A 12,280-nucleotide genomic window follows, 5' to 3' on the forward strand; every position below is an offset into this window, starting at 1 on the left:
GGTTTACTAATTGGCATTTTCTTTGCTTGACCAGGCATCCCTCACTTCCAATTACAGCATACACTCCTTTCTCAATATCTTCTTTGATGTTCCTCTTGAATATATAATTTTGTAGAACCTCATATAGACAAACATTCTCAAGGTGACTGCTTCGATTTGGATAATATGTATCCAACATGTTGGTCTTCAAAATGTCGGTACTGTTTGGTTCCTTTTCTGCCAAATATTCAATTTCCCGGACAGGTTTTAGAACCCGATTTCGCGTTGCAGCAAGACCAAGACTCGCCCAAACAATACTCCTGGATTTGGCATAGAGACTTGCTGAAGACAATTGATCTGAACATTCGTAAGCTCCGATTTCTCGATGCGACAACATCTTCAGACTGAAACTGTACAACTTCTTGCTGAGGCTCTTTTCATGGGAAATGTCCTCCCACATATCCTTCAGTTCTGTCTTTTCTTTTTTGGTGATGTAAGATGTCACATACCGAGCCACAGCCATACAGTTGTCACCCACAAACTGTATATCCATGTTAGCATTCCACATGGACAAAATCACTGGGTTGTAGTCGTTTATGTACTTGGACTCTTCGTTCCTTTTCAAATTGTATGTATTTTTGGGTGATTTCCTCGTCAAATTATGTCGCAGTGAAGACATCAAACTGTTCACTTTTCCTTTAGAAATCACCGGTCGTGGAAAGTTGAAACGACATTTGGTGTAGAACTTGTCCTTGTTTCTGAATTTACGACGACAGTACTTTCCACAACGATGGCTTTGGAAACGTAAAACTTGTTCTCTTAGGCTTTTCTTCTCCGTTGCGTTTGGAACAGCACACGTAGAATACTGTTCTATGAAATTCATCACTAAGTCATCCGGATCTGTTCCAAATTTAGGTGCATCCTTGATCCACAACAACATATGTATATGAGGAGCACCTCTTGCTTGGTACTCCTTTCTCCAGAAGAAATCCAACACCTCTCCAAGAGGTGGATTCTTCTTATTTGTGATGAAAGACATCATAGCTTCAAATCTATGATTGAAGTACCTGCATACATTCACAGGATCCAAAGAACACAGTTCTCCAGGTGTCTTGAATTCAATGTTTTCAATATTTCCATTTGTCTCTCGTAGAAATTCAAGTAAGTCTTCCCAGCCATACTCGGCACAGCTCAGAGTGAGGAACCATGTCGGAGTTCCTAAGTTCCTCAGCATACATTTTAAATCACCATGACGACGGTACCAGTACTCATTAGTACCACGCTGACACGCCATGAGATTAATTAAGTGAGAATCCAAAATACTGTCTTGGACATTGACTTTATGCATAAAGTCCCTTGCCGAGATATTTCGCATCTGTATACCACTTTTTAAGATGTGGTTAACTGCATATGACAGTCCAGACAGATCGCTTTCAAACAGGAGATGAAACAAATATGGAATGCATTGACGAAACCTAGGATCGTCTGCATACAATCGTAAAGTCCGGTATTCAGACGCAGGAATTTGATGAGGTCGCTCATCATATCTTCCTCCTCGACCTGTGTGAAATAGCTGTGGGAAACACCGAGCTTCCAAACTTTCCTCCCAAACACTAATGGGACTCCCTTTAGCTTGTTTCATTTGAAACAACTCAATAGCATTCCCCATGACTTCCTTGGAATGCAAAGGATGAACACTATAATGTTCATATATTTCTTCACTTTTAGAGGCCTCTACTTTCTCAATTTGGCCAGCACACAAATCGCTATCCTCTTCATCACTTACTTCCTCTTCTGCAACATATACATTCTTATAGTACTTATTATTTGTCTTCAAATACACTGTTGCTTTTTTGACTTTCCTAACATCCACTAAATCTTGCCATATTTTCTTATTCTTTGTCGGAACCCCATTAACTAAGATAACCAGAGGTTCCTCTTCCACTTTTTCTATTCCAATTGTGTTAATGTTTTTGTTCAAATCTAGAGGCAAATAAACAACTCTTCCCTTTAATCCTCGCTGTAAATCTGCTGGAGGCAACTTCCCTGTCTTTGGCTCCATTCTTACAATAGCCTGAAAGGGATGGATACTTTGAATCAAAATACATTCATAAGTATTTAAATCCTTCAATTCAGAAGGAACCTCAACCAATTCCAGATTATTATGTACTGCCCTAGCAGGCATCTGGTTTTGGTTTAATTTATTACAACAATAAGTACACACTCGTTGATCCGATCCTAAATCAAAATAATTTTCTACCATCAAGTATGTGGCAAAATCCTTCCATTCACTATTATTTTCCCTTTCACTTTTTGCATATAAATCCACTACTTTAGTCTGATTCTTATAATAAGTGCGCCGACAACATACACAAGTGAAATTAGGCCTCTCACTTGATTTCATCAGAAAAGTGGCAATTTCCTTCTGAAAATTATCTGTACTGGAAACCTGTACATTATCTTCAACATTACCCTCTACTTCAGGGTCAATTTGAACATTCTCATCTTTACTACTAAAGTAACAAAACTCAATTTCTTCACAAATATTCTTCACATCTATTTCTGAACCATGCAAAAGAGCAGCACATAATTGTTTAAGCATAATTACTGGACTCTTAGCATAATACAACATTCTCACTAATTTTCTCACTTTATTATGATGCACTGCTACCATCCTGAAATGATGAAAAACACTCTGGCATACTCTCCTGGAAAGACAAGCCAGTGAATGACCACGCAAACCTGTCATTTGTCTCACTCTGCAAGGATCTAAATTTTGCAACAACTTCATTTTCTGCTTCAAACTTTTCTTAATAAATGTCCGTATAAAATCACAAAGCAAATTGATGGAAACCTGTCGCACACTGCAAATAGAACTACACTTCCAAATGTACACAGGACCCTTAGGACGTCTTCCTAAAACCTCATCACTTAGCACCTCTTCTGTCTCTGTTGTCACAAGTTTTTCCTTTTCAACTGGACAACCATCCTTCACTTCATAAGCTCGACCACTGGTGTCAACTGCAAACATCAAATCATTATCCTGAAAATAACTCTCCTCATTAAAAAATGCCTCAGAACTTGAACTATGCATCCATTCTCCGGAAAAAACTTCACAAAAGTTACTACGATTTACTACTCTCTTCCATCTACTGTTTGTTTTGAAATCAGAAATTACCTTGCTTAGTTTCCTAATTCTATTGATTACCAAAATAAACAACTTCCGCTTAATTTCAAAAGCATGATCAATAATTTTCTCTACATTTTTCTTCTTATAAAATGCCGCTTTCTGTTGGCCTTTTTTTATATTTCTTAATAAATTAACTATTATCCTGTTACGGAACATTCGATGTCGAATGTCCCTAAACTGTTGTTTCCTTCTACTATCATGCACAGAGTTATCTCTTCCTCTACCAATAACATTTTTGATGGGTCTTTCCTTTCCATTTAAATTACTCTTCTTTTTCTGAACTGAAACATTTTGGCGAAAAATACTTTTTTTACTAAAAATACTTTTTAAGAATGATTTTGTGCTCTTACCCGGAGCTTTCTTGGTGTTTTGATAAGTATTTGGGGAAGAGGACTGCTGCAATAAAACATCATCCTGCTGTCTTTGACGTTTTCTAGCTTTTCTTATTCTATTTTTTGTAGGCATTTTTCAAATTTAAAAAAGATCTGCAGTTGAATCTGTGGAAAAATATAATAAAAAATGTTATTAAGCACTATTACCAAACAGTAAATGAATAACAGTCATCAAAAACTTAACGTCCTACTTATTATTTAACATAGAAAATCTTTTGCACCAGGACTGCATCACAAGGACATTTTCAGTCATTTCCTCTTGAATGCAGATATACAATTGATTTATGTGCCGTGTTTATAAACGATTTTTTGAAATCAATTACATTTCTGGATATGTACTGCTAGAGCTTTATAGGTTGCTTTGGGTCATATTTATAAGGCATATGAGTGTCTATAATGTTATTTTTCCTTTTTAAATGGAAAGCGTTGTTCATGGTGCAAGTTTCTTATAAATACGCTCCCACCTGCGAAACGGAACTTTGCATGCAGAAAGCTGATTGGCTCTCCGGTGTCTGTCAACATTCTAAACAGACCGGAGCGGCCGCCATCTTATCTCTCGGTAGGATCGAGAGAGAAGAAGAGGTGAAAAACGAAGGGGGAATTTAATGAAAGGGGGCAAGGTATACCCCTCTTGACCCCCTAGGAATGATGTTGGGGTTTTTAAAGGGTCCCGTGGGGAAAATAAAAAAAATATATTTTTCACGGTAGAAGCGCTTTCCGAACACCGAACTGGGCCGCAAACTGCTGGCAAAACGGGAATAGGTATAAGGGGGTGCGGGAGACCATTTTGTGCTTCGTTTTAATTAAATTACTAAGTATAAGGGGGTGCGGGAGACGTATCCTAATCCCTTATATTTTCTGAGGGTGGCTGAGAAGGCTCATATATGTTGATACATGTGTTCCAGCGGCTCTGCGTGAACTTTTTTTTTTCTTTGCTGCGTCACGTCTGTTAACGTTCGATTGGAAGGAAATCGGGAAGTGTTGACAACCAATTTGTCAGTGCGATAAAATATTTCGTTATAAATGAATCCTTATTGATAAACATTGTCTGCGCAATCTTGTCTTTTTTACAATGCCACAATTTTGTCGTGCACGGCAGCCATTTTAGATGCCAGGCCGGTCCCAGGCTATCACCTAGCCCCAGCTGTAGAGAATCCACACATGCCAACCCTCCCGATTCAGGCGTCAGACTACTGATTTCAGTGCTACTCTCCCGCCTCCCGATTCCTGCAACCAAAAACGCGGGGGTATATTACGAACCACTAGCGATAACTTCTTTAGAGACAAAAATTATCGCCGCACATCGACGATTTTTATCGCAGATAAACCTTGCTATTAGCTAACCTCGCGGAATTTTTAAAAAAAATGTTTTTTTTCCGCACATTTAAACCTCCTCAGCCACCCTCAGAAAACCTAGGGGGTCAAGATAAGTCTACCGTGCCCCCTTCTACACATTCTGAACATTATTTGCCCTCCACCTTGTATCTTAATGCGACCGAAACACAAAATGGTGGACTCCCGTGACGCTTAAGGTTCGCTAACCGGGCCGCTTTCCGGAAAGCGGTCCTAAAAAAAGGTGGGAAAGTAATTAGCAGAAAAACGACTAGAGACACTCTCACCAAATATAGATTACCTCATACTACATAACAATCCCTTTCATTCTCACAAATTTGATTGAAATTTCATTTAGCCATTTAGCCTGTACACCTATCTAAATACCCTGAGGTAAATTACTTCACAAAACACATCTAAAATATTAGAATTGACAACCAATGAAAACTTTACTTTCATTTACAATTTTTATTACCTGACATTTGATTGGTTATATACCTGAATATATATAAAGGAAGCGAAGGAAACACAGCCATTTTCACTGCTACTTCCTGAACTACATTTCAAGAGCCTTTTCACCTCCCTGTAAAGTTATTTGATAATTTGTAAGTGGCACTTTAAATTAATTTGTAAAAATGTTTATTGATAATTATTTACTGACCCCCTGCTATAGTTATAGATACAGATAACCTCCTCTGTTACATTTATTGATTGACTTACACTTCTCTGCTATAATTATGAATTTACTTACTTTAACTTCACTGTTAAAAAAACAGAACGACATGTCTGAACTTAAACCCAACAGTGCCCTAAGTCTTCTAATATAATTTTTTTTTAATGCAATTTACAGCAAAAAAATGGAAGGGGAGCAAGAAGAAACTAATGTTTCCTTCGAGATTACATCAGAAGACATTGTAACTTAAGAAAATGTGGATGAAGATTTTATGGATCAATCTTTTGACGAACAATTTATTCAAACCTTACAAGAGACAGAAACATCCATGTTCGACGAGATACCAGATGATATAATGCTGGAAGTTTTAATGAACTATGAAAATAATAAATATTTTTTTTTTAAATCAAAATAAATAAATAAATAAATAAAACGAACAAAAACAACAAATAATTAACATACAGTATTAGAAAAGTCTATCATTCTTTTATCCTTAAAGTACGCTGCCCAGAACGCTTTCCGGTTCGCGAACTTGGCGCTTACCACGCAAAAAAAATATATATATATATTTTTTTTTTTAGACCCTCCTAGGCCCTTTTAAAACCTCCACATAAAACCTAGGGGGTCAACGAGGATCTACTATGCCCCCTTATGGTAATTTCCCCCTTTGTTTTTGCCTCCTCTTGTCTCTCGATCCTACCGAGAGACAAGATGGCGGCCGCTCTGGACTGTTTAGAATGTTGACAGACACCAAAGGGCCAATCAGCTTCGCTTCGCAAAGTTCCGATACGCGAAAAGTTCGCTAACCGGATCGCTGCCCGGAGCGCTGTTACAGATATATATCTTGATTTAAACGGTAATTTCTCAAAATCCACTGAAGCACATATAATGAGACCTAGCAAAGGCACATCGGGCTAACAGTCCCTACAATTTTGCCAAGTTTCGTGAAAATTCATTCAGCCGTTCGGCCTAAAAGTGAGTCCAACCGCCCTATGGAAATTAACATGGGAAAAACGCGTTTTGGGACCCCCCTTTTTTCTCGGCCCCCCCTTGACGACCCCCCCCCAAATTTTCAGGGGCTGCTCAGAAACAAAATGTGCCATTTTCCTGAAAATTTCAGCCGATTCCGTCCACAAACGCCAAAGTTATTAGACATAGAATTTTCAAAAGTTCCATAGAGAAAAAATCCTAACTATATATACCTACTGGCGACCGCCAGTAGGTAATATATATATATATATTCACTGAAAAAACCATAGGTTTCACACCAGTTATAGTTAGGAATTTGCATTTAAAAAACCTATTTAATTCACAGAAAAAAACATAGGTTTCACACCAGTTATAGTTAGGAATTAGCATTTAAAAAACCTAATAAATTCACTAAAAAAAACGTAGGTTTCTCACCAGTTATAGTTAGCTGGAAATTTTACTGACATAAAACCAATGAAATTCCACGTTATAGTTAGTTGGACTCACTATAACTTGCGCGTTTAATGCACTGCTGATGACATTACATATTACATCACTCATGACATGGTCAGTGACATCACTCATGACATCACTGATGACACCATCCAGTGAATGTGTGTCTTTCTGAAAAATAAATTGTTTTATTTATGTATATGTAAAGGTCGATGGAAGAATAAATGTTTAAATTATTGTCTTAATTAATGTGTTTTTTTTTAAAATGATTGGTTAACTGGCCCCTCCCACGGGGAGGTGGCACCCACTAAGGATGGGTCGCCTAGGGGGAGACGGCCATAGGCCCCTCCCAGGGGGGGAGGCTACTAATTTCCCGGGGGCCGGATATCCGCGACGGCGGATAGAGAGTGTGGGGATGGGGGGGAGTCCACGCTGTCCTTCCTACAGATACCTCACACGGGAACTCAGACGACCTTTAAGATGGCGTCGAGTGGAAAGGGGGCCCCCACCAGGACAAGGGAAGTTACAGTTGGCAATGAGGGTAGAGTCCTCTGCGCATGCGCCACTCACACCGTGAGGGCGAGAGTTTTGGTAGTAGGGATCTGACACCGGTTAAGACCTTGCCGTTGGCCCTTAATGCTAGGATGTACAATTTTAATTTAGAATGTATGCATTTGCAGGATGTTAGACTTGGCTAGGAAACCTTTGTATTAGAGATCTGTTAAGGTTAGCCAAAGAACATGTCTTCATCGAAATGTAATAAATGTAAAATTGTACATAATTATGAAACTTTTATTTAATGTTTTAAATTTTGTTTCATATTTTAATAAATACGGCCGGGAGGGTGACTCCCTCCCGCCTTCCAAAAGTTCAAACCTGTGTCCGACTTCTCCCATCCTTGGGGATTGTGTTGAGAGGGGGTGGCGGGCATCCCGGCCATAACGTAGGTTTCACACCAGTTATAGTTAGCTGGAAATTTTACTGACATAAAACCAATAAAATTCCACGTTATAGTTAGTTGGACTCACTATAACTTGCGCGTTTAATGCACTGCTGATGACATTACATATTACATCACTCATGACATGGTCAGTGACATCACTCATGACATCACTGATGACACCATCCAGTGAATGTGTGTCTTTCTGAAAAATAAATTGTTTTATTTATGTATATGTAAAGGTCGATGGAAGAATAAATGTTTAAATTATTGTCTTAATGAATGTTTTAAAAAAAAAAATGATTGGTTAACTGGCTTATTAAGTGTATCGTAGTGAATACATATATTAGCGAGTAATGTTTAAGTATTTAAATGTTTGTATCAGTGTTTCACTTTGTGTATAAATGGCTACATGGGTTGGTGTGTAGCTACATGTGTGTGTATATGGGTTATTAGATTTTTTTTAGTATCAGTATGAGTGTCTGTATGGTTTGGTGGGGGTGTTACTTAGCATATAGATGCATCAATGACTGACTCACTGTTTATATGTTTTTTGAAGACAGCATATGTGCAGGACTGTATGGGTGGATGAGTGTGTATATGTGTGTGTTAGTGAGTGAATGACTGCCTCAGTAGTGTCTTTATCAGTAACTACATATGTTTTAATCTAGTATATGTGAGTATTGATATATATAAGTCAGTATATGTGAGAGTGAGAGATGAAACAGTTCCTGTTTAAATAAGTATGTGTTTCTATAAGTGATTGTTTAAGAGAGTAAGAATGTGTAAGTTTCCTTAGAAGTAAGGTGGTAGTGTGTGTATATCTGTATATGTTAATAAATGGATGTTTATTAGTTTATTTGCATGTGTGAATATGTGTGTGAGTAACTTTTTGATGACTGTCGGTGTGTAACAGGATGTATAGGTGTATCACTACATATGATGAATGAGTATATGTATGAGTGACTATATAGAACTGTTGGTGAATGAGTGGATGTGTATATAGATGGTGGAATTACTGAATTGGTTGTTGTAACTGGTATGGGTATATCCACTTTTTTGAAAATGTTAGTTTCTATTTTTGATTACATGTTTCAAGGGTTACTTTACAGTGAAAGGAGGTCTGTTACTCTATCACAAGGATGGTGTCATCAGTGATGTCATGAGTGATGTCACTGACCATGTCATGAGTGATGTAATATGTGATGTCATCAACAGTGCATTACACGGGCAAGTTATAGTGAGTCCAACTAACTATAACGTGTAATTTCATTGGTTTTATGTCAGTAAAATTTCCAGCTAACTATAACTGGTGTGAAACTTATGGTTTTTTCAGTGAATTTAATAGGTTTTTTAAATGCTAATTCCTAACTATAACTGGTGTGAAACCTATGGTTTTTTCTGTGAATTTAATAGGTTTTTTAAATGCAAATTCCTAACTATAACTGGTGTGAAACCTATGGTTTTTTCACTGAATTTCATAGGTTTTTTAATAGCAAATTTCTATAGCTATGAAATGTAATATTTTCTAAAATGAATCCTATATTGTATATGTAGTGTATGTAATTATGTAATACTATTTTTTTATATATATTGTTCATGTTTTTTTTTTTTTTTTTTTGCCTTTGAGCGCTCCCGGTACGCGTACCGGTGTGCTCACCGGTAAGCGCATATTTTTAAGCGCCCCGTGCGCGTACCGGGTCACGTCCCGTTAGCGCACCCCAAAAAAAATGAAAAAAAAATAATGAAGGAGTGAGCATAAGGAGAGGGACAGAGAGAGTGGTGTAAAGAGAAAGAAAGCTAGAGGTAGGAACACACAGGGACTGTGTAATAGATAGTAAGACAGAGAAAAGGTGTAAGAGGAAGTAACTGAGAAAAGGAAAATGAATAAGGGAGCAAAAGAAGAGAAGAAAGAGGAAGAAGACTAAAGCAGAGGTTCTGGGAGAATGTGAATGGGTGATGAAAGTAAAAGGAAGGAAAGTAAAGGATGGAGAATGACAGGTAGTGACGGAACTAGAGAAAAGGAACAGCGATGACGGAGGGAAAGAAAAGAGCAGTGAGTGAAAGTAAAGAGGGGTGAAAGAGGGTGGAAAAGAGTGGAAGACATGGGGAGTGACAGAGAAAAAGAACAGAGAGAGTAAAGGAAGTAGTGACAGAAAGGCACTAAGTGAACCAGAAAAAAAAGGTAAGTGAGGGAGTGTGGGTGAGCAGTGGCACTAAAAGAAGTTGAATGTGGTAGGAAAGTAAGGAAAAGAGTAACTGGGGGAAGCAGACTAAGGAAACAAGGGTGAGGTAGGGTGAGAGAAAAGTAGCGAGGTTAAAAGAAAAGGTGATGAGAAATAGTCACACTTACCATTTAATTAATGTAAACTTACTTTTATGTTTAAACTACACTTTAAATCTGTGAAAGACAAAAGAAAAAAAAGTTATAATTAGTAAAATATATATTTTAAAATAGAAGGAATAGGCCAAGAGGTTAAAAATCTAAAAAAAATGTACTAAGAAATAAAGCAAGAGTGAAGGATACATAAACGAAAATAAAGTAATGTACAAGGACCAAAAAAGGGAAAAAGAAATAGAAGGAGAGCAAATTACTGAAGGTAAGTAAGATACCAAAACGAAATAAGGAAAGAGAAGTAAGTAAAAGGAGAATGAGTGAAAGGGAAAGGAGTCTAAATGAGGATCTATTTACAAGAAAGAGATATGGAAGATGACTGAGAGTGACTAAAGGGGAGTCACAGAGTGAAGGGATGAAGGGAATGAGGTTCATATAGAATGATAGTGGAAAAAGGAGTGAGAAGGTAACTATACAGAAAGACTAAGGGAAGGACTGAATGAAGTGCAGTACAATGAGTGAAGAAAGGAAAAAGAGTAAAGGAGCAAAACAAGGATAGAGAGGGGAAGAGAACTAAAGCAGTGGTACTGAGAGAATGTGAGAAAGCTAAAAAGTGGTGCAAGGGACAGAGGAAATGCAGACAGTTGAAATTGGATTGAGGGGTTGTGAAAGAAGTGGAGTAAAGAAACAGCGATGAAACAAAGTGAAAAAAAGGCAGTGTAAGTGAGTAAAGAGAGCTGAAAGTGGGTGGAAAAATGGAAAATGAGTGTGAGACAATGGGAATACAATAAAAATTACACAATGCAAACTATAGAATTATTTATAGAACATGTTAGATAGTTTATTTTTGCTGTTCGCAGAATATATTGAATTTCACTAAAAACAGTGAGTTCAAACTCTTCATCATATAACAGCGGGAAAAAAAAACCCAATCTAAATTATTGTGTTTTAAAAAAACCATATAAACTTACAAAATATATATGTACACTAATCTTTGATTCACTTACTTTTCCATGAGGCCAAATAGTAGATAATGAAGGTCCTTTTCATACGAGAATTTTTCTGCTGTTCTCTTAAACTTCCATTTCATCGACTTTCTATAAAAAAAAAGCTCTAAGAACATCTGAAATAATTGTCAACGTTTTTATTTTCCTCCTTGTGTTAACTAAAAACGTATTGCTCATACCTTCAACTATCCTTACGGCCAAACAGTGTCAGATATATGAGTATATTTTGAAATTTCTCTAATTAAACTCTAAAATTACCGTTTACCCGAAGTTTTCAAAGAAAAAAGCACATATAACATTTTCACAATCTTTTAAAATTCATATTCCCTTTTTTGATCACTCATGTTGAACATTTCCTATAATACTGATATCACTTACTATGAGATCCACTTACTGTACCTATTTGACATAAATAATTTCAAACATTAGACTAACTAAGTAACTAACTTTTATTAACTGCACCCGTCTTCATAGGCCAATTACCTTTGCTAAAATTTTGGTTTTAAAAACACTAGGTAAGAATTTATTAAGTCAAAAGGCAAACATTGTTTATAAGTCAAATGAGAATCATTGCAGTAACTCCAACCTTTTTGACATTCATAGTAGCATGTATAATGTCCTGATGTTGTTGAAGGACCATCATGATAAATAATAGCTACAGTTGTAAAAGTTCTTCCTGCAATTGATAACTGAGAAGCCACAACATTTTTGATACAAGTTGTCAATTTAGTTCCATCAGGTCTACATCGTTGGAAAACTAAAATCACATACTGACCATAACTTTGTATAAATAATGTGGACAGCATTGGACACATCCATTGGGTACACACCATATTATGATCAGCTGCTTTAACTAGACTATTAAATGGCACTGATTTGCAGTCTGGTAGAGTTAAATATATAAATCTTTCAGTGTCTGTTCTAGTAGTACTTGATAAACTACAATTCTCGCAGTCATGCTGCCATTGATAAGAAAGGCTAAAAAGATTTTCTACATCTATACCTTCATC

Source organism: Lissotriton vulgaris, chromosome 11 (assembly GCF_964263255.1).
Source record: "Lissotriton vulgaris chromosome 11, aLisVul1.2, whole genome shotgun sequence".
In the NCBI taxonomy this organism is placed as follows: Eukaryota; Metazoa; Chordata; class Amphibia; order Caudata; family Salamandridae; genus Lissotriton; species Lissotriton vulgaris.